Here is a 7,709-nt window from a genome sequence, read left to right as displayed (position 1 = left end):
ATGGTAAAGCGTCTGCCTGCAATGTGGGAGACCCAGGTTCGATTCCTGGGTCTGGAAGATCTCCTGGAGAAGGAAATGGCAACCCACTCCAGTACTCTTGCCTGGAAAATCTCATGGATGGAGGAGCCTGGTAGGCTACAGTCCATGGTGTTGCAAAGAGTCGGACACGACTGAGTGACTTCCCTTTCCTTTCCTATGTGCCAAGCACTAGGCTAAGGGTTTGATGTGTATTTCCCACTCCATAACCCTGCAACGAAGTACCAGTGCGGACTGCTGCTGGATAAGCAACCAGACACAGAAGTTAGGGGTTTCCTCTTGCAAGGGTAGTAAGCGGATGGGACCTCGGCTTTCTCTATCTATCACTTTTTTGACTGTGCGAGGTCCTCATTTCCGGGCTCGGGTTTTCTCTAGTTTCGGCCCGTAGCGGCTTCTTATCGTGATGGCTGCTTTTGTCACGGAGCACAGGCTGTACTGCACTCGGCCTCTGGTAGTTGTGGTGCAACGGCTTAGCTGCCCCGTGGCATGTGGGATCTTTCCAGACCCATGTCCCCTGCATTGGCAGGCAGCTTCTTAACCACTGGACCACCAGGGAAGTCCTTCAATTATATCTAAGTCCCTCTGCCGTACTCCCCCATGAATCATATGTCTAGTCAACAAATACTCTGAGCAACTTCTCTGCAGGGTGGCTGAGGGAAGCAGTGCAGGTCAGTAAGGATAATTCTGCTGCGATTTCTACTCTCAAAGAGTTTATAACCTGATGACAGGGGTTAAGCCTCACAGTTCTTTTTGTATTCCCAGCCTAGGGAATTGCCTGTGAATATTGAATATGGAGCAGATTGTCAGAGATGGGAGGGTCTTTGGAGTGCGAGAACACCAATCCTGTTCATTTACAGATGGAGAAACTGAGACCTAGACAGAGGAACTAACTAGAGGACATGGTCAGGAGCTTGGGCTCTGGAGACTGGTTTGAATCTCTCTGCTCTACCACTTACGAGCTGTGTGACTTTGGGTTGGTCACTTAACCTCTGAGCTTCAGTTTCTTTGTGGGGGCGGAAATTAGGGGTAAAATTGTAAGAATGAAGTAAGATTATCCACGTGTGGGATTTAGCATAACACTTAACAGGTAACCCCATAACACATTTTGCTCTGATTACGATAACCGGTCACACATTGAGTTAGTGACAGAGCTGATCTAGACCCCGGGCTTCCTGATTCACAGTCCAGTGCTCTTTCTAGCTCTCCGTGGCTGCTTGTGTCCATTCGAGTGTAGTTGGAGAAGACTGGGAGTCACCTGGGGAGGAAGGATGTCTGTGATCGGGTATCTGCTGTCCTTGGGGAGAAGTGTCCAGAGGTCCCTGCCCCCGTCACAGTACTTCCTGCCGCTGCTCCTCGCCACCTTTGAAACCTTCCCGCCCCCACTTTCCCGGCTTGACTGGAGTCCAGAGACTCACTCCTCACTGGAACACGCATGAGACTCTTGATAACATCCCACATCTCCCTTTGCAATTTCCTCTGGGCCAGACAGGGTGGGGCCGCGCCGGGGAAGGAGCCAACAGGAAATGCCCTGGGAGCATCGAGGGATGGTTGTCCAAGTGCAGCTGAGATCCTATCTCCAGCTTCAAACCATGCAAGGAAGAGACAGGTCCCACAGGAGAGGTTTTTCTGTTTGTTTTCCTCTGGCTTGACTTCTAACCAGAGAATTTAATTAAGAGTTTGATTGCTTTGCCCAGGGAATAGAAATCCGAGGGGAGGAGAGCGCTGAGGCTGGTGATGGCCAGGGAGGGAGGCAGGGCCTCTTTTGACTCAGACCAACCCATGATGGGGTTAAGCTGCAGCAGAGAAGTTCAGCTCACAGTGGACATTTGGTGTGATGGCCCAAGACAAGAATCATGACGGCCCAAGACAAGAATCTTTCCCTACAGGATCTTCTTCAGAAGTTTCAGATTCTGTGATACAAATTGTAAAAAGTTTAAACCAGCCACAGAAATCGGCACAGTTTGATATTTCTCATTGTTCCCATTCACATCACTCCAACTTCTTCCTTGGGGCTGTTGGGCTGTAGTGGAAAGCCAGTGGGCCTGAGTTCAAATTCTGATACTTTAACTTCCTGAGCCTCAGTATCCTCATCTGTAAAATGGGAGTAACTTCACCCAGGCATTCATATGATCTACCTATAAAATGAGAATAACAGCATCTTTCTTGTCACTGGGGGACAGGGAATAAATAAGACAGAAACTGGAAAATAGAAGGGAGACAAGTGTCAGAAAAAAGGACTTGGGAATTAGGCCCTGGAGAAAATCTCATTGCTGCTATTCTTTTACGGTGTGAGCTTGGGCAGGTAGGGTACTTCTCTGGGCCACAGTTTTCTTACCTGTAAACTGGGGATGTTAGTGCCGACTTCACTGTCTTATTGTGAAATAAAATGAGACATGGATATGGAAATACCGCCCACGGAGCCTGGCCCACAGCAGGCACTTCTTGCTGTTACAGCTGCTGCTAAGTCACTTCAGTCGTGTCCGACTCTGTGACCCCATAGACGGCAGCCCACCAGGCTCCCCCGTCCCTGGGATTCTCCAGGCAAGAACACTGGAGTGGGTTGCCATTTCCTTCTCCAATGCAGGAAAGTGAAAAGTGAAAGTGAAGTCGCTCAGTCGTGTCTGACTCTAGCGACCCCATGGACTGCAGCCCACCAGGCTCCCCCGTCCCTGGGATTTTCCAGGCAAGAGTACTGGAGTGGGGTGCCATTGCCTTCTCCGAGGCGCTTCTTGAGTGTTTGTTAAATCTGAACACCTTTCACTCCTTCTATCATCACCAGGTCCTCAGGATTTTTCATGGAGGGAAAAAATTTCTGAGGAAAGATTGTGGTTTAGGATAACTTCCTACTTCTCTGAACCTTCTACAGGCTGGGTTGGAGAGTTAGTCATTTGCAAAAAAGAGGGCGCATTTTCCTCACTTCCAGCAGGGCTGACTTGGGGCTGGGGCCAGATTAGTCATTTTAACAAAATCTACTGATCAGTTCTGTTGAAAGGAGAAAAAAGGCAAAATTCAACTTCGTCTAACTGTTTAATTATTTGAGGATGGAAGTATGTCCCCCAAGAGGAGCTGATTTTCTGGTTCAGTTCAGTTCAGTCATTCAGTCCTGTTGAACTCTTTGTGACCCCTTGGACTGCAGCATGGCAGGCCTTCCTGTCCATCACCAACTCCCAGAGCTTGCTCAAACTCATGTCCATAGAGTCAGTGATGCCATCCAATCATCTCGTCTTCTGTCATCCCCTTCTCCTCCTGCCCTCAATCTTTCCCAGCATCAGGGTCTTTTCAAATGAGTCAGTTCTTCGCATCAGGTGGCCAAAGTATTGGAGTTTCAGCTTTAGCATCAGTCCTTCCAATGAATATTCAGGACTGATTTCCCTTAGGATGAACTGGTTGGATCTCCTTGCAGTCCAAGGGACTCTCAAGAGTCTTCTCCAACACCACAGTTCAAAAGCATCAATTCTTCGGTGTTCAGCTTTCTTTATAGTCCTACTCTCACATCTATACATGACTACTGGAAAAACCATAGCTTTGACTAGATGGACTTTTGTTGGCAAAGTAATGTCTCTGCTTTTTAATATGCTGTCTAGGTTGTTCATAGATTTTCTTCCAAGGAGCAAACATCTTTTAATTTATGGCTGCAGTCACCATCTGCAGTGATTTTTGAGCCCAAGAAAATAGTCTGTCACCGTTTCCACTGTTTCCCCATCTATTTGCCATGAAGTGATGGGACTGGATGCCATGATCTTAGTTTTTTGAATGTTGAGTAAGCCAGGTTTTTCACTCTCCTCTTTCACTTTCATCAAGAGGCTCTTTAGTTCTTCTTCACTTTCTGCCATAAGGGTGGTGTCACCTGCATATCTGAGGTTATTGATATTTCTCCCGGCAATCTTGATTCCAGCTTGTGCTTCATCCAGCCTGGCATTTTGCATGATGTACTCTGCATATAAGTTAAATAAGCAGGGTGACAATACATAGTCTTGACATACTACTTTCCCAATTTTGAAGCATTCCGTTATTTCATGTCCGGTTATAATCGTTGCTTACTGGCCTGCATATAGTTTTCTCCTTACCTTGGACGAGGGGTATCTCCTCGCCTCTGCCCCTCCTTACCTGGAATGTGGGCGGCTGCGACGGCGCACAAGCGCGGCCGAGAGGAGCTACCCAACGTCCGAGGTCAGGGGCAGAAGCCGGGAGGACCCCATGCCCGAGGGGCGGCGGCCAAGAGGAGCTACCCCACGTCCCATGCCAAAGCCTTTGACTGTGTGGATCACAATAAACTGTGGAAAATTCTTCAAGAGATGGGAATACCAGACAACCTGACCTGCCTCTTGAGAAACCTGTATGCAGGTCAGGAAGCAACAGTTAGAACTGGACATGTGTTGAGGTCCTTTAAAGGACCGGAACCTGGTGGCCTGGAGTCGACTGATAAGAAAGTAAAGGAGAGAGGCTGATTTACACAGAAAGCCAATAAAGCCCCTGCCACGGGACTTTCTCTGTTCAGGGAGGCCTCAGGCGCCCTCTCGATGGGGTGAAGATGCAGAGCGCCTTCTCTAGAAGGTCTTAGATGCCCAGGCAGGAAAGTGAACTCAGAGAGCCTCTGTGCTCCAGGGGATCAGCCTGAAAAAGAGAGAGAGAGAGAGAGAGAGAGAGAAAGAAAGACACGGGGACCAGAGCTCTGATGGAGCAAAGGTGTTTTAATCAACATGGTGTGGGCATATATACTGTCTTACAAGGTAGTTATTCTCAGCAAAGATAAAGATTAAAATTCCAGACTTACAAAACATAGTTGATCCATGTTAAAGAGAGAGGGAGTTGTAAACAATCACTTTTACTGTATGGTTCACAAGAAGGAAGAGGGTACTTATCACCATATAGAAACACCAATGAAGGAAATGCCTGGATTCCTCAGTCCCGGGAGAGGCTTGCCTCTCCTCTTAATTCCTGAATATTCAGGAATTAATAAGGAGCAGAGAATTCCTGACAGATCCAAAACAGCACATAGGAAGCCTCCTGTTAAATGCTTCCTGACAGACATGGAACAACAGACTGGTTCCAAATAGGAAAAGGAGTACGTCAAGGCTGTATATTGTCACCCTGCTTATTTAACTTATATGCAGAGTACATCATGAGAAATGCTGGGCTGGAGGAAGCACAAGCTGGTATCAAGATTGCCAGGAGAAATATCAATAACCTCAGATATGCAGATGACACCACCCTTATGGCAGAAAGTGAAGAGGAACTCAAAAGCCTCTTGATGCAAGTGAAAGAGGAGAGTGAAAAAGTTGGCTTAAAGCTCAACATTCAGAAAACGAAGATCATGGCATCTGGTCCCATCACTTCATGGCAAATAGATGGGGAAACAGTGGAAACAGTGGCAGACTTCATTTTTGGGGGCTCCAAAATCACTGCAGGTGGTGACTGCAGCCATGAAATTAAAAGACATTTACTCCTTGGAAGAAAAGTTATGACCAACCGAGAAAGCATATTAAAAAGCAGAGGCATTACTTTGCCAACAAAGGTCCATCTAGTCAAGGCTATGGTTTTTCCAGTAGTCATGTATGGATGTGAGAGTTGGACTGTGAAGAAGGCTGAGCACCAAAGAATCAATGCTTTTGGACTGTGGTGTTGGAGAAGACTCTTGAGAGTCCCTTGGACTGCAAGGAGATCCAACCAGTCCATTCTAGAGGACATCAGCCCTGGGTGTTCTTTGGAAGGAATGATGTGATGCTGAAGCTGAAACTCCAGTACTTTGGCCACCTCATGCGAAGAGTTGACTCATTGGAAAAGACTCTGATGATGGGAGGGATTGGGGGCAGAAGGAGAAGGGGACTACAGAGGATGAGATGGCTGGATGGCATCACCGACTCAATGGACGAGAGTCTGAGTGAACTCCGGGAGTTGGTGATGGACAGGGAGGCCTGGCGTGCTGCGATTCATGGGGTCGCAAAGAGTCGGACACGACTGAGTGACTGAACTGAACTGAACTGATAGGTTTCTCAGGAGATAGGTGAGGTGGTCTGGTATTCCCATCTCTTTAAGAATTTTCCACAGTTTGTTGTGATCCACATAGTCAAAGGCTTTAGTCAATGAAGCAGAGGTAGATGTTTTTCTGTTTTCACCTCATTCCTCCACTCACCAGCTGTGTGACTGTAGATGAGTTGAATCCGTGCTCATGTGTTAAATGGGCATAATAAAAGTATTTGCCTATATTGTGAGGGGCACATGAAATGATGCCTATAAAGTCACACATTGTTGGGCACATAGTATGTGCTCAGTAAAAATCAGTTATTTGAACAGGTAGTAGTTGAATTGAAAGGTTTACTCCAAATGTAAATAAGCAGGACCCTATGGAGTCTTCCTGGGATGGCTCCCCACCCCCTCAACCCTCCCACCCCCCCGAAATGCCCTCTACTTGCCTCTCGTTTGTAGAGAAACTTTAGTTTCCTAGGCCTTCCCCAGTTTCCAAAGAATACATTTAATCAGAGAAGTGAGAAAATGCAGAACAAAGGGAAACTGTCAAGCAAGACAGAATAATAATAGTTTAGCCATTAAACAAATCAAGGACCTTCAGTTCCTTCTCAAGTGCTATAGATAATATTCTGACCCATATCCTTTGAGCTGTCTTGCAGAGACTAAAACCTCCACCAGTTGGAAGAGATTAACTACGTGCTACCCATAAGCCTGTAGACTCCAGAAGGTTGATGATATTGACTCCTGATGACCTCAGCACCAGTCAGAAGAATTGTCCATGAGCTGATCACACACTCCACAACTTCTCTCCCTCACTCTGTATTTAAAAACCTTTCCCTAGGACTTCCCTGGTGGTCCAGTGGCTAAGACTCTGCACTCACAGTGCAGGGGGCCCAGGTTCGATCCCTGGTCAGGGAACAACATCCCACATGCTACAAGTAAGGGTTTGCATGCTGCAACTAAGACCCAGCACAGCCAAATAAATTAATAAATATTGAAGAGAGAGAGAGAGAAAAAACCCTTTCCCTGAAAACCATCAGGGGCTCAGGTCTTTTGGGCATTAGCTGCCTGGACTCCTTGCTTGGTGCTCTGCAATGAATGCTGCACTTGCCTTCACAGCAACTCCGTGTCAGCTCACTGGTTTTACTGCCCAGGTGAGTGGACCCACGTTTGGCTTGGTAACACAGACTTGAATGTGTGATGTGGAGGAACCTCCAGAACTAGGGTAAAGCGTGGGTGAAGATGAGGATCTGCAGAAGGGAAGACCGGGCAGGATGAAGCATGGGGCCCGACTGCAGGCAGTGGTTGTGGGGAAGATGAGGGAAGAAAAACCAGGACTATTTCTGAGAATCCCAGTAGGTTCACAGGACCAATTTTAGACTCAGGGAGAGACACAGAGAGCATCTTCAGTCAGTCCTGCCGCCCTCCACAATCTTGTAGTTCCCAGAGAATTCCAGGACACCACTCCTCTCCACGTGTCCATCGATGAGAGAAAGAGCTGAGGCCAGAGAAACAGATGAGGCTGGGAGGGTGTCAAGGCGCTGGATACAGCACTCAAATAATTCCTTAATTAATCTTACGACAGTGTTTGAGGATTGGACTCTCATTCCCATTTTTAAAAAAATTTATTTTATTTATTTGGCTGCGCTGGGTCTTAATTGCAGCATGTGGGATCTGGTTCCCTGACCCTGGGTTGAACCTCAGAT

The 7,709-nt window shown here is 47.3% G+C and overlaps 1 non-coding gene across 1 annotated transcript; it reads left to right on the top strand.

The window, feature by feature from the left end:
• The first annotated feature begins 6,848 nt into the window (after positions 1 to 6,848).
• On the top strand, positions 6,849 to 6,921 carry TRNAV-CAC. Its single transcript has one exon. It is a non-coding gene; the product is annotated as a tRNA-Val (tRNA).
• Positions 6,922 to 7,709: the final 788 nt, after the last annotated feature.

This window comes from Bubalus bubalis, chromosome 2, assembly GCF_019923935.1.
Source record: "Bubalus bubalis isolate 160015118507 breed Murrah chromosome 2, NDDB_SH_1, whole genome shotgun sequence".
NCBI classification, from domain to species: domain Eukaryota; kingdom Metazoa; phylum Chordata; class Mammalia; order Artiodactyla; family Bovidae; genus Bubalus; species Bubalus bubalis.
The sequence above is the reverse complement of the archived record's forward strand: the minus strand, read 5'-3'. Positions and strand labels throughout refer to the sequence as shown.